The sequence below is a fragment of the Octopus bimaculoides genome, chromosome 5 (assembly GCF_046866305.1).
Source record: "Octopus bimaculoides isolate indiv1 chromosome 5, ASM4686630v1, whole genome shotgun sequence".
Classification (NCBI taxonomy): domain Eukaryota; kingdom Metazoa; phylum Mollusca; class Cephalopoda; order Octopoda; family Octopodidae; genus Octopus; species Octopus bimaculoides.
In genome coordinates, this window is record NC_142932.1 from 88518198 (window position 1) to 88535001 (window position 16804).

Here is a 16804-nt window from a genome sequence, read left to right on the forward strand (position 1 = left end):
CAAACTTCACCACTAATTCAGTTCTCAACTAAATTGCAAAGTGTTAATAGCTTTAAAGAGGACATCTCCTCAGCTACAATTTGGCATAAATAGTTTGAGATTTGGTTCAGTAGAAAAAAAGTTACATCAAAATATCTGCGACCTCAAGCGGGCAGTAAGGCACCTATTCACCTTCAATTAACATAAACTTTTTAATTTTAAAATAAAAGTATACTTTTCTTAGGCTTAAATGATAGAAAAATGTATGAAGAATTCAGAGTCGTTAGTCGCATTGAACAAAAATTAGTAGAAGAAAAGTTATGGGCTGAAATGCCACGAAATTTCGTGTCAGTAAGAGAATAAGGAAGTAACGCTTAGCAATAAGAATTTAAAGAATATATTGCTAAAATGAATGTTTACGTCGTAAGGCGGTGAGCTGGCAGAAACGTTAGCACGCCAGTTACGCACTGGGGTCGATGTAATCAACTTAATTTTTTTGTTTGTTCCCTCTATGTTTAGCCCCTTGTGGGCAATAAAGAAATAAGAAACGTTAGCGCGCCGGGCGAAATGCTTAGCAGTATTTCGTCTGTCTTTACGTTCTTAGTTTAAATTCCGCCGAGGTCGACTTTACCTTTCATCCTTTCGGGGTCGATAAATTAAGTACCAGTTACGCACTGAGGGTCGATGTAATCGACTTAATTCCTTTGTCCGTCCTTGTTTGTTCCCTCTATGTTTAGCCCCTTGTGGGCAATAAAGAAATTTCGCGCCGGGCGAAATACTTAACTGTGTTTACATTTTGAGTTCAAATTCCGCCAAAGTCGACTTTGCTTTTTATCCATTTCGGATCTATTCAATTTGACGTACAGATTATTTAATTAATTTTTTTTTAACTAAACACTTTGAAACTTCCGATACTGGTACAATGTGTAATAATAATGGCTGCAGAGTGTTCGTTTGAAAGTCGAAACAGACGATTTATCCTAGCGGCACAAGATCAGAGTCTCCTCACCCGGAACTATCAAGCTAATAATGTCATCTACAATGAGGTAGACACAAAGTGTAGGCTCTGAAATGACAAACTGGAGAATATTGACCATATTGTTGCCAATTACTCAGTCCTTGCCCTTACAGAATATTAAAGCAGGCATGATCGAGTTGACCAATACTTGCACTGGAGCAAATGCCGTCACTATAGTATCCCGCACCCTAAGAACTGCTATGAACACCATCCAGACCCAGTCACTTAAGGAGAGAATGTTACCATCCTATAGGATTATGGGATATACACTGGCAAATAAATGATAACAGACCGGACATTATCATCAAAGACATAAATAAAAAAAATATGCATGTTAATTGATATGACAGTGCCTACTGATAGAAACATCTCAGCAAAAGAATTTGAAAAACTGTCGAAATATAAGGCTCTTGAGATTGAGATATCTAGGACATAGCAATTAAAAACCAAAACCATCCCTGTTGTTGTAGGTGGCCTGGGAATGATCAAGAAAGGTACTGACAAATGTTTTGACCAGATCCCTGGGAAACCAACAATCTTTGAGACTCAAAAAAGTATGTTGACATCAACTACCCACATTCTCAGGAAGTTTCTCTTCATCTAATATATACTTGTATTCGGTCTCCACCGATGTTATTCAAGGGAAAGCCAAAGGCTGATACAGCTTGGCACCAATGATGTTGCAACTCATTTCTACAGCTGAGGGAATTGGAAGAACGTGAAATAGTGTGTTGTTTGAGAACACAACACACAGCCCCGTCCGGGAATCGAACTCACTGCCTCAAGATTGTGAACCCGACGCTCTAACCACTGAGCTATGCACCTTCATAATAATAATAATAATAATAATATTATCAATGTATTATAAGAATAATAAATTAAAAATATGAATTATAAAAAAATGGGTGAATTTAATTAAGGCAATATGGGAATTATAAGGAAAAATAGAGGATTGCAAAGTGTATAGCGACTGCAGGGAAGTAAAATAATAGATAAAACAGAAGAGAGAAAATAGAGATAGGAAATTATCTGTAGTGCTATGTATACAATGACAGAGTGTAAGGTTACAAAATAGAGTATGTGATTGTTGAGTGCTGACCCATTTAATTAGGTGATGGTGTGATATTCCAGTTTTTGTTTGTTTGTTTGTTGTTGTTTTTTTTAGGAGGTTCTTACCGAAGCACAGAAATTTCTTTTCCAAAAGCTGCCATTTGAAAAGTACCTCGTAAAAACATCTGAAATATCGCACCAGCGCATGGTTAAATGGATCAATCACAAACGCAACGAAAGAGGTCGGATAAAAATGACACGACCAGTATTAGCCGAGCTCTGCTGCTATGCAACGTAGCCTGTATCTCGACAAAATATTAATATGCAGGGTTGGCCAAAAGTCACCTGACAGTAAATCAAAACCATTTAATTCCAAGATTTATTTATGCTTAACAACTGAATGAATTTAATATGAAGTCCTTCTTGAGCGACACCATTTTTCCAAATGAATAAATAAAATTGAATATTAAGTATTTATGGAATTTTGATTTACTATCGGGTGACTTTTGGCCAACCCTGTTATAATACATGTATCTAAGGCGGCGAGCTGGCAGAAACGTTAGCGCACCAGGCAAAATGCTTAGCGGTATTTCGTCTGTCTTTACGTTCTGAGTTCAAATTCCACCGAGGTCGACTTTGCCTTTCGTCCTTTCGGGGTCGATCTAATCGACGGGCCCCCTCCCCAAAAATGTCGGGCCTTGTGCCTAGAGTAGAAAAGAATCGTTAGCACAACGGGCAAAATGCTTAGAAGCACTTCTTCTGTCTGTACGTTCTGAGTTCAAATTCTGCCAAGGTCGTCTTCGCATTTCATCCTTTTAGGGTCGATAAAGTAACCAGTTGTGCACTGGGGTCGATGTAATCAACTTAACACCTCTCCCGAAATTGCTGGATTTGACCCAAAATTTGAAACCAATGTAATATATGTATCTATGTGGATAGGGTGCGTGTAACAATGTTTCTATTTTCATCAAGTGATTTATAACGTCATTCCTGCACGGAAGCCTATTTTCGTCTTCCACTAACGCTTTTTTTTTTGGGTTATTTGAAATGTAATGTACAGTATGCTTACTTTTTTTTTTTCATAAACGTGCGACTTTAGCCTTACTGTAAAAAGTAAGCAAACTGGTTACACCACATCTCTTGTGCCAATGAGCCGAATGTGTTAAGAGCACATGGTAATCGTAAAAGGGTGATGTTATCCTCGTAAGACGTGCACAACAGCGATTAGCATATTTTGCGTTCGAATCTGCCGGAACACGTTAAGAATAAGTATACAAATCATCGTCTCAGACCTCGCTGTACACTGAACAAATACTGATTACATGTGTGCGCGTGTGTGTGTGTATGTGTATACACACACACACACACACTATATATATATGCACATATATATATATACACACATATATACGTGTGTGAATATATATATATATATATATATATATACACATATATAGGTAACATTTTTTTGTCACTATAACATGGCTGTTCCATAAAGAACTATGTTACTACATTTTAATCCCAGAAAAACGTCTTTTCCATCTAGTTAACGACACCCAACCTCTGTCCGATATATTGTGAGTAAGGGAGCGAATCAGTCCCCTCCAGCTTGGCAAGACCAGTGGATCATGGTTTCTGGATTTTTACCCGTCATCGGTACTGGATACCTGCCGGCACTAGCATCGCTAGATGGCAGTCAGTTGTCCCTCCTCACAATATATAAACAGACAGCCGCTGATCTCGTAACGAGCAAAGTAACTAGTTCTAAAATCTTTAAACTAGATATAAGTAGTAACAATACTAGACGGTAGCATTTTTTTTGCCGCTATATATATATATATATATATATATATATATATATATATATATATACACACACATACGTAGCGTATGTATGTATGCATACTTATATTCATGCCTGTTTGTGTACCTATATATTGTTTTGTTTTATCTTGTAATACAAAAACGTAACGATGTTTAATACAATTTTATGACCAATGTGTGTAAATTTTGATAGCTGTTTGTCAAAATTGAGATACACAAGATTATAAATTTGGTCTAAAGTTTCGTTTAATCGAACTCTTTGGCGATTGTACACATCATCAGACTGAGAAAAGATAAATAATCATGACAGAATGGTCTCAATTGCGTTCCCGTATCTTCATATTAGTTTCCTGGCCTCTGACATATTCCTATTCATCACGCGACAGATGGTCCTGTTTTAAAGTTGAAGGGATCTGGGTACTTGTGAAATTTCAAACACAACCGCCTGTTGCATGATGAATCACAAATCACATGTCTTTCTGATTGCACACGTACACACACACACACACACACACACACACATGGGTCAATGTAGCAATTTAAATCATTCAGTCAATATCATTAATTGTTTCTCGAACTGTATAGTCGACGAAAAGACTCGTTGTAGGAAAACTTACCTCAGATTTTTTACAGCGTTTCATGGTTATGAAGATTGCCTTTCAAACATGTGGTTACGTGTTCGATTCCACCGTGCAAGAATTTTTTTTTTTTTTTTTGTAGTGATTTCTGCAATACTCTCGTATTGATCAGCACCTGAAGTGGAATTTGGAAGGGAACTGTTCAGAAGCTTGTAATGTATACATAAATGCATACACGCTCTACTTGGTTGCTACTATAGCCTTTGGCCGACGGATGTCTTTAAAGTGGATTTGATAAGTGGCAACTAAGTAGAAGCCCATTTTATGTGTGTCTGTGTGCATTTATTTGTTTGTCGTTCCCCCACCCCACCCCATTGCTTGACAGCCCTTTGCTGGTTTCTTTACGTTCTCGAATGAGGAGATTCATCAAAATATTCCCAATACAGAGAGTCTCAGACTTTAAAAGAAATTACTATTGGGATCGATTTGATCAACTAAGTCTGTTAACCTCTTAACATACACATTTTAAAAAATTTCCATGCAAAAAGTATCATATTTTTTATTATCAATTTTGAATCAGTGTATAAGGAAAAATAAGTACACAAATTATCTTGGATCAGTTGTTATTTTTATTATGAAGTTACTGATAGTTACTGATAGAAAACGGGAATAACATCATGAACGAAGTATTTCGGGTTAGAAATAAGTGACAGATACCTCAGAGTACAGTGAATGTATAATTTCGTTCAAATATATATTTTCTAGACATCTCTCAGTGTAAATATATGGGATAATATGTTAAGAAGTTAAGACGGTGCTTTAGCATGCCCACAGTCTAATGCATTTCTGTTTTTTCGCATCGTCAGCTACGAACACTAAGTCGGTCTTTCACAGCTCGAAAAGAACAATTCCTTTTTATATTAGAACAACAAACAACGCATGGAACTGGCAGAATCGTTACAGTACCGAACAAAATGCTTAATGCATTTCTTCAGGCTTTACGTTCTGAGTTCGAAATCTGCCGAGGTCGACATTGCATTTCATCCTTTCGGAGCCGATAAAAGAAATAAAGTTTGGTGCTCGGGTCGATGTAATCAGGCCTTATACCTATAATTGAAAGAGCAATTAAGGCGGCGAGCCAGTAGATTCATTAGAGCGTCGGATAAAATGCTTAGCGGCATTTCTTTCAGCTATTTCTGTTTTGAGTTCAAATACCGCTGACATCAACTTTCTTTGCTTGTCATCCTTTCGGGGTCGATAAAATAAGTACCAGTTGAGCTCTGAGATTAATGTAATTGACTTGCTCCTCCCCTCAAAATTGCTGGCCTTGGACCAAAAGTTACAATGATTTATTATGGAGGCAGCGTGCTGGCAAAATTGTTAGCGCGTCGGATAAAATAGTTAGCGACATTTCTTCCTAGGTTCAAATCCTGTCGAGTTTAATTTTGCCTTTCATCCTTTCGGGGTCGATAAGATAAAGTACTGGAGTCAATGTAATCAACTTATTACTCCCTCTAAAATTGCTGGCCTTGTTCAAAAATTTGATAAATATATTAATTCTTTCTAATTTTTGGCATAAGGTTAGCTAATTTGAGTGGAGGGGGAGTTTGATTACATCGACTCTAACACCTGATTGGTACAAACTCTAAAAAACCCCGAAAGGATGAAGGGAAAATCGACTTTGGCTGAATTTGAACGCAGAGCGTAATGAGTCGAAAGAAATACGACTAAGCATTTTGTCTGACGCGCTAACGATTCTACCAGCTTGCCGTCCTTGGAACTATTATTTAAGGCATCGAGCTAGCAGATTCGTTAGCAAGCTGAGCAAAATACTTAGAGGCATTTTGTCCGTTTTTACGTTCTCAGTTCAAATTCCGCCGAGGTTGACTTTGCCTTTCATCCTTACGGGAGTGATAAACTAAGTACCGTTGAACACTGGAGTCGATGTAATCGATTTATCCCCTCCCTGAAACTGCTGGCCATGTGCAAAAACCTGAAACCATTATTAATCCTTACTATAGGAACAAGACCTGAACTTTTAGGGGAAGGGAGCTAATCGATTATATGATCCCCGAATGGATGAAAAGCAGAGTCGATCTCGTCCGAATTCGAACCCAAAACGTAAAGCTGAAAGAAATATAGCTAGTAATACCGCCCGGGGAGATAACGATTCTGCCAGCTCGCCGCCCGATGAAATAATAATTCAGAAGAGCAATAAAATCACAGAATCTGTAAGTGTTGGACAAGAGGCTTTGAAATATTTACATGTCACTACCTTTCGGTTCAAATCCCGCTAATGTCGGTAAAATACGAAGCAGTTAAGTTGGGTCGTTTTAAACGATTTTACAACTTCCAACCGAAATGCGTGGCCTTGTGCTAATATCTAAAAAGAAACAAAAACATCTGTAATATTATTTGCCATATGAAAACGGCGAACTGGCCGAATTGTTAACCCGCCAGGCTAAACGCTTAGCAGCATTTCGCTCTGAGTTCAAGTTCTTCTTAGGTCGACTTTGCCTTTTATCCTTTCGGAGTCGATAAAAATAAGTACCAGTTGACTACTGGAGTTCAATGTAATCAACTTATCCCCTCCCCAGAAACTGTTGACCTTGTTCCAGAATTTGAAACCAATATTATTTTCCATATCTTTAGGCGGCGAGCTGGCAGAATTGTTAGCAACGCAAGCGAAATGCTTAGCAGTATTTCGTCTATCTTCACGTTCTGAGTTCAAATGCCGCCGGAGTCGACTTTGCCTTTTCATCCTTTCGGCGTCGATAAATTAAGTACCAGTTACGCACTGGGGTCGATGTAATCGACTCATCCCCTTCCCCCAAATTTCAAGCCTTCTGCTTATAGTAGAAAGGATTATTTGCCATATGTTTTCTGCTTTATATTATAATCAACATACGTCTGAAAATGTCGATTAGGATACAATGTTCCCTCGAATGTGTAATCTCATTAAATACTAAAAATTCATAACTATGTGCGGCTGTATATGCACACACATGCTCATTTATACACACACACATACACTCAGACAAACGAATATACACATACAAACATAGACATGTGTATGCGTGTACTTTTATATAAGTGTATATAAAATTGCATGTATGTGTGTGTTTATATATATATATATATTTGATGTATAACAGACACCCATAGACACGTACAAATATATATATATATATATTAATACATACATGCAGACATTGGTCCAAGTGCTTACGAGTGGTTATGTGTCAGTGTGCTTCTGCATGCCTGTGTGTGTGTGGGGGAGAGAAGAAAGAGAGAGTATGTGTGTGGGTACGTGCGTGCGTGAGTATATGTATGCACGGGTACGTGTGTACGTGCGTGTTTGTGAGTGCGTGCGTGTATGTGGGTACCTGCGTATGTGTGTGTGTGTGTGTGTTTAGCGTCAGACGTTCCAAAGCTAAGAAGTGGGGAACAGACTGACTGATGCAATGAAGGTTAAGGGGGAATATTTTGAGAAACTGGTATTCCTAATTAGCATATTGAAATTGGCAGGCTGTATAATTAACCGGTTTAATTTGCAGGTGTACAAATTGTTGTGTATATGTACGTAGATATAACAGACGAATACGTATGCACACCCTTGAGAAAATGTCTGTGACCCTAAGCAATATGGGACTACGTAATTAGCTAATGAGAATGCGTAGCCCTGTATATAATATCTGTGTATGTATGTGTGTGTGTGTATGTATGAGGAGGAGAATTACGTACATGTATATATATATATATATATGTGTGTGTGTGTGTGTGTGTGTAATTATATGTAATATATGTATATATAATATATGTATATATATATATATATTTATACATATATAAAAACTATATATATAAACGCACACACGCACGCGTACACGCAGAGACGTTTTCTCCTTTGGCTGTCATGAAAAGCCAAGGGCAAAACTTAGAGTAAGCTGTCAACTTTTCATATAATTTAGACATACATACAGACATACATACATACAAGCATGCATACATACATACATGCATGCATGCATGCATACATACATACATACATTCATACATACATCAATTGCGAATTAGCCATCCATATTATTTATAATTCTCAGACTATCGTATATGATTTCAACGGAGATGTTATAAGCTGACAAGACGAGATGACTTTAACCCTAGGCGCGGTGAGAGCTACTGATGAGCATTAAGATGCATTAAGCATCAGAATGCGAAATCATCGGTGATCTCCTACCGTAGTGGCTTGTCTCCCTTTCAGCTTATTAAGATTGTGCTTTTTGTGGCTACTGAGTTGTTTTGAACTCTTATTTCTAGGAATACGGGTGTTGATTAGTGCCCTTTAGTGACGTATGTATTTCTACTTTTAGGTTGTAAAATTGCAAATTAGCCACCCAATCTCTCTGTCTCTCTCTCTCTCTCTCTCTCTCTCTATATATATATATATATATATATATATATATATATTACGGAGATGCACTTGCATAGCAAGTGACCTGATCTGAGATCGTGTGCTGGAACGAAAACAATTGCAGCGTGGAAGGTGTTTATAAGCCATTTAAAATAACACACAAAATCCGTTAGATTCACTTCAACATTTAAATTTAATTTGTCAAAATATTTTCGTCGCTTTGAGACCGCGACCTGTTCACTGACAAAATTCATGCAGCACAGAATTTTGTCAGTGAACAGGTCGCGGTCTCAAAGCGACGAAAATATTTTGACAAATTAAATTTAAATGTTGAAGTGAATCTAACGGATTTTGTGTGTTATTTTAAATGGCTTATAAACACCTTCCACGCTGCAATTGTATATATATATATATATATAGTTAAATTGGGTACTTAAGTTGAAGCATCAAGTCTGTCCGATATTATCCGCGCGGTTCGAAGTAAGGTGAATAAAATCAAAATAAGCAACAGAATATCAAGAAGTGATGGAATACGGCCGTTTCAAGCGGCTCCATTTAATTGAACAATGCAATCATTACATCAATTTAAATGCAGTGCTATCAATAGCTGCACAAATAAATAGAATTTTAACTAGTTGGACACATTAACATTATTTTTCTCAAATACTTTAACAAAGCAAGAAGATGGAAGAAATTCATGTTGTCGCTTTTAAAGCAAGAAGATGGAAGAAATTCATGTTGTCGCTTTTGTAGCTAAGAATAGACTACTCTTTCAAGAATGGCATGAAGCCCACTGGGGTCATAGCTTGTAAAGGATTGTGGTTCATGTTTAATTTATTTGTCTTCTTATCAACTACTAAATCTAAGACTAGAGGACTGTGTCTGTTTAGAATGAATGGCAAGAGTGAGTTGACAGTTCATGGCTAGATATGATCATAAATATTGTCATATGTATCCCTTTTCCTCAGGGAGGGAAGAAGACATTAGGAGTAGTCAATTGGATATAGAGTAACTGTCTATAAAAGGAGGCTGGGTATGGGAAGACTTTAAATCATGATGTTAATTACCAGTTAATGGGGCAAGACGCTAATAAAACCTTGGATGTTAATACAGAGGAAATTTTATTTTGGGGTACTATGGGTGATTGTTTACAAAGAATATTATTTTGTATAAAAATAAAATTTAAGATTATCAAAAATGATATCATAACCAAAATAGGTAAAATGTGTGTATATATCAATTATAAACATTAAAAAGAAAGATTACATAGAATCAGTTTAATATTCATTCATGTACTTAATTAATTACTTATTAGTTGGTTTATATAAAGACTGCTCAGGGCATTTACTTATAGAATACTAGACAGAGAAACATGCGATCTTTATATTAATTATGAGCCAAGAAGCAAAAAATTAAAGATGTGTACAGATATACACACACATTATATATGTGCACACATGCACACATACGCACACACAAATACGTTTATATGGATATAATCTAACCATCTCACATAGACTTAAGTAACTGAAAAGTATCTATTTACGAACAAGTAAAATAACAATTCATAAGGGATAAAAGGTTAATAGGTTATGCACATATATGCATATATACACATATACAAATATTTATACGTTTATATGGATATAGTATAACCATCTCGCATAGACCTAAGTAGCTGAAAAATCTCTATTTAAGAACAATAACAACTTATAAGGTATAAGAGGTTAATAGGTAAGGATAACAAAATAAGAATTTATAGAAAATAATAAGGAATACATATAACCTACATTTAAAGAGACAGTATTAAAATTTTAGGTAGGGAAGAGATAAAGTTAACCCAAAAAGAGGAGGTAGTAGGTATGGGCGTAGTGAGGGCAGTTAGAGGTATTCAGACCGAAGAAATTTTATAAGTTGTAATGTTACAGGTGCTATTACATATATGATTTTATAGTTTCTAGGGTGTATATAATTAGGAGACTTACTTACATAAAAGCCATTACAAAATATACATAATGTGATCAGTACGGTAGAACATCATAGAAAGGAAAAAAATAGTTTAATCACCAAAAATATGATGAGGTCAGACTAACTAGGCAGGAGTTATCATGGGATAGTAATTACATATAGCACACCACATACCATAACATATAGCTTATAACACATGCAATGCAATTTAATTCACCATATAACATAATATCCATGATTTTTTTAATATTTAATACTAGAGAGTATTAATTTCCACCATCAAAGTTCAAGTATGGCACCTATAATCGCTAATTTCGAAAATACTTAAATGTTCGGGTGACGCTATGGATGCATGACACCCTTAAGCCTAAACTATTATTAATCGGGTTGTTCTTGTCCCTAAACTTTAAAATTTCATAAGTTTCCATAGAGCACAGCTCACACCCGTATCGACTATCTCTATAAGGCGCTTTCGTATAATATCCCATTTAAGGCTAAATTCAACCCCGCTTTCCTTCAGTTCCCAAATCTTGCTAGATAAGGACGTACAACTGGCTTTATGCTTGAGTCTAAAAGAAGGAAAATGGTTATTGATACATTTTTTCATATTTATCGAACATACTATATATAGAGAGTTACCAGCCTCAGTTATGATTGTACATTTATAAATTACATTTTGGATTAGACATCGACCTAATAACGGACAGTGGGATTTAACTCTACAATTGCAACCAGGAGCATTACTACTATTAATATTATTGATATTCCTACCATTATTATTATTATTATTATTATTATTATTCCTACTACTACTATCGTGTGTGTTATTTTTATTTCTGTTATTATTTATACTTCCTTCAACTGTAGTATCATTCAAATTCATCTCAGCATCAGCAGGCGTTGTGTCAGTAATCCCTGTGCGAGTATAAAACTCGGAGTTATAGTCTATATTGTACATATTAGATGTGTTAGTATTGTTGTTTCTAATTCCTACATCACCATTAATATTATTCTCATTGTAGGGGTTTAAACTAGTGTTGACAATAATATTAGTAGTATTAACCCCTCTTGCTGATTTTATATTCTTTCTGTTTAACCTGGCTATGATGGTACCCATATTGGGGAGGGTAGAATACGAGATTCTAACTGTCTTACAGAAGCATATTCTGTTATATCTATGGGAAGCAGGGAAGTTATTTTTCTAAAATTGTCATAAATTTCTTATATATGTTTGTGGACATGGCACAGTTATACCAGACCAAATCATTATTTTCAGACCTCTTACGTATGTAAGGGCAGAAACTACCTTCTCTTTCAACGCCTCCCAAAATCACGACTTGATTATTTAGGCATGGCTATATTATCAGTATTTTTCTTATCATATATATATATATATGTGTGTGTGTGTATTATTATTATTATTATTATTATTATTATTATTATTATTATTATTATTATTATTATAATCAAGGATAAAATCTATATAGGATTTTATCAAGTACCTAGCATGTGATAAATAAGGAAGTTTTAGTTATTTGACATTTTCTTCTAGCATGTGACACTACCATGTAGTTGCCCTTATAATATATATATATATATATATATATATATATATATATATATATATATATATATATATATATCTTTTACTCTTTTACTTGTTTCAGTCATTTGACTGCGGCCATGCTGGAGCACCGCCTTTAGTCGAGCAAATCGACCCCAGGACTTATTCTTTGTAAGCCTAGTACTTATTCTATCGATCTCTTTGGCCGAACCGCTAAGTTACGGGGACATAAACACACCACCATCGGTTGTCAAGCAATGCTGGGGGGACAAACACACACACACACACACACATATATATATACGACGGGCTTCTTTCAGTTTCCGTCTACCAAATCCACTCACAAGGCTTTGGTCGGCCCGAGGCTATAGCAGAAGACACTTGCCCAAGGTGCCACGCAGTGGGAATGAACCTGGAACCATGTGGTTGGTAAGCAAGCTACATATATATATATATATATATATATATATATATATATATATATATATATATATATATATTCAGGATTAAATAAAAAGACAACAAACGGAAAATATGACATACCTCTCTCTCTCTCTCTCTCCCTATGTTTATATATATATATATATATATATATATATATATATATATATATTTCGTATGTGTATTACCGGCATAATGCCTCTACCAAGGTTTAATTGTATATATATATATATATATATATATATATATATATATATATATATTTCGTATGTGTATTACCGGCATAATGCCTCTCCCAAGGTTTAATTGTATATATATATATAATTTTAAAAAACGTGTAGTAAATAAACATACGAACATATGCTAAATGTACTAACGAACAGAAAACACAGAAGGTCACCAACTCCGCTTCAGTTATCAGCCAGAGGGTCAAGCGCAATTTCGGCTATTATCGATAATATTGCTTCCCCTCTGGAGGCACCGGCAAGAAACTTGCCGGGAATGGGACTAAAACATAACAGAACGAGACGGGCTCGAGACGAGACCATTAGTGAACGTACGAAGGACAAAACAAAAAACAGAATAAAGCCTTAGGGTCACATGCGCGTGTGTGTATCCACTTCGCAAATATATTGAGTTCTGTAAAAAACATATATTAGTAGCATTGGCAGTATTAATACCGAGAGGTAATATTTATCCCTACTTAAACATGGATGTTCTGTTAGAACAAACTATACTGTGGTAGATACCATGAGAGATAATCTTATATTGGATTTTGGTACGAAAAGCTCTGTAAATCAGATAATGTTTGCATTACGTAAAATATATTTTTATATACTTTACAACTCGTACATTACAGTGTATACATATACACATACATATATCTTCTATCTTTTAACTTTTACTTGTTTCAGCTGCTGGACTGGAGCCATGATGGGGCACCGCTTTGAAGGGTTTTAGTTGAAAAAAATGAACCCCAGTATTTATTCTTCATTAGATTCTGGTATTTATTCTAACGGTCTCTTTTGCCACACACCGCTAAATTATGGGGACATAAACAAACAGACGTTGGGTGTCAAGCAGTGGTAGGAGACAAACAGAAACACACGCACACACGTATGTATGTATGTATACAACACGATTCTTTAATTTTCCGCCTATCAAATCCACCAACAAAGCTTTGGTCAGCTAGAGTCTGTAATAGAAGACACCTGCCCAAGATGCCATCCTGTGGGACTAAATCCGAGACCATGGGGTTGGGAAGGAAACTGTTTACAACCTCGCTTGCGCCTATATAATAATAATAATAATAATAATAATAATAATAATAATAATAATAATAATAATAAAATATAATAATAATAATATATATATATATATATATATATATATATATATATATATAAATATATATATATAAATATATATATATATACATATATATGTATATATACATGCATATATGGGTACAGGACGTAAAAAAAAACGTGAACAAAATGAAAAACGAGAACATAAAAAAAACATGGAAAACGAATATTTTTTCGAACAACGAAAGAAACAGATAGAGAAACGAAACAGGCAACATAAATAACAATCCCTTCATCTGTTGTCCCTTGTTTTATCTACCCCCGCGTTTCGACGTTGGGACAAGATGAAACTTCATTAAAACAGTCATTCCCGCAAAGCAAATTAAATAAAATTTGGGTTAAAGTGGTAACAAAAACAAGATAGTAAAAACAAAACAGTAAAAACAAACAGTAAGGGCTGTGAAGCCATAACAAGGTGAAGTGGTGAACACTGGAGAAACGAGCTTTGATAGGAGACAGGCAAAAGTGTGTCTTGTCTCTTGTAAGGCAAGGGGAAGAAAGAAAGATAGCCGCTGGTCACGTGTGAGCAACGAGAGAGTCAAGGAGGAAGAGTGAGAGAGAGAGAGGGAGAAAAAGAGAACGGTGAAGGGGAGGAGAAGAATTGGAGAAAGGGTGGGAGAGAAAAACAAAAAGAAAGAAGACTAAGAGAGGAAGAATAGAGATAGTTGTAGAGTGCGCATCAGAATTATTAAGATAAAACTTGCTTGGAAACATGTGTGGCGTTCGATCATATAATAATATAAATAATATATATATATATATATGTGCATATATACATACATAAATGTATATGTATGTATATATATATATATATATATATATATATATATATATATATATATATATATATATATATATATATATATATATATATATACAGACATGCAGGAAGTAAATAGACACCTTAATTTTCAAAATTTCTGATCTAAGCGTCTTAATATGTTTTCATCGGTGTAGAATTTACAATGTAATTATTCTTTTTCATTCCAGGTGCTATTTTATTAAACATTTGCGAAGAGTAACCATGACACGCACAAAAAATTCAGCAGAACTGTCAGATTTTCAAAGAGATCGTATTGTTGGGCAATCTGAGGCTGGTCTTAGCCAGCGAAAAATTCCCGAAAATCTTCAAATTCCTCTTGCTACTGTTAATAGAATTATAGTGCAATTCAAAAGCCAAGGAAAAGAATCACCAGATTCTTGTCCCGGCCGACCAGGCTCTCGGAAAGGAAGCTTCGCTGTTTGAAGAGAATTGTGGAAAACGAACCCCGTTCGAAGGCTTCTGACATTGCAAAACAGCTAGAAGTTAGTCCAAGAAGAAAACCTCTCCTTCAACCAATTAATATCATAAAAAGAAAGAAATGGGCTAAGGAGATGTCAGAAAAATCCAATAGAGTGATTTTCTCAGATGAATCAAGATTTGCATTATTTTCAGACAGTGGACGTGTTTGGGTCTGGAGGCTTCCCAATCAAGAATTGGATTTGAAACGACTCCAACCAACTGTGAAACATGGCGGTATCTCTGTAATGGTATGGGGAGCTGTCACCAGCAATGGTCGTTCTGAGCTGATTCAATGTGTTGGAACCATAAACTCTAAAAAATACATCGAAATACTTAAGCAAGTACTACTTCCGATGTATTCACACGATGACATAACGAAAAATGAGTTTTTATTCATGGAAGATGGGGCTCCATGCCACACAGCGAAAAGGAATCCACAATGGCTGACTGAAAATGGAATCAAAAAGCTTCCTTGGCCGAGCCAGTCTCCTGACATGAACCCAACTGAAAATCTTTGGAGCATACTAAATAGAGCTATATGAAAAACTCGACAGAAACCTAAATCTAAAGATGAATTGTTTCGATTGTTGCGTGAAAAGTGGGCAGAAATTCCACAATAGACAATCACAAAGCTCATCAGTTCAATACCGAAAAGAGTTTCTGAATTAAAAACTGCAAAGGGAATGTCAACTAAATACTAAAGTATGTAGTCTTACTTATCGATTACATTTCAATTGTTCGCTTTGCGTATTAAATAAAAGATTTTGAAAATTAAAGGTGTCTATTTACTTCCTGCATGTATGTGTGCACTAGACTACCCGTGACCCATTGGGTCACCTGGAAAGTCTGAGTTTCCCGGCAACAGAGTTTTTTTTTTTTCTTTTCCTAGTTATTTCGCATGCTTCCAACGAATCACGCGTAAACGGCTCTTTTCCCCCAGAGAAGGAAAGATTTGGCTGCTATTTCTTGCAAGCCCTGCTACCACGTAACAGATATTTCGGATCCTTTATTGCAAATAGCTGTTACGTGGTAGCAGGGCGTGCTAGAAATAGCAGCCAATTTTTTGGAGCTGAGATACGTTGAATGCGGTCGAAAAAAATTTTGTAATGATATTCCCTTGGGGCGATCTTTCGCTTTGACTCATAGAACTGTCATCCTGATCAGCTAGTTTTGTCCGTTAATTTCCGTAATTTTTTTTATTTATTTACTTTTGTTTTAAAGTGAAACAGAGGAGAAAGTGAAAGAGGTATGAACGTGTATATGAAACGTGTGTGTGTGTGTGAGAGAGAGAGAGAGAGACAGATAAACAGAGAGAGAGA

General features: G+C 35.7%; 1 protein-coding gene across 4 annotated transcripts in view; it reads left to right on the top strand.

Moving 5' to 3' along the window:
- The window catches only part of LOC106869140 (extracellular serine/threonine protein CG31145), a 191755-nt gene that overhangs the window by 145157 nt on the left and 29794 nt on the right, over positions 1–16804 (top strand). The gene's annotated exons all lie outside the window — the stretch shown is intronic.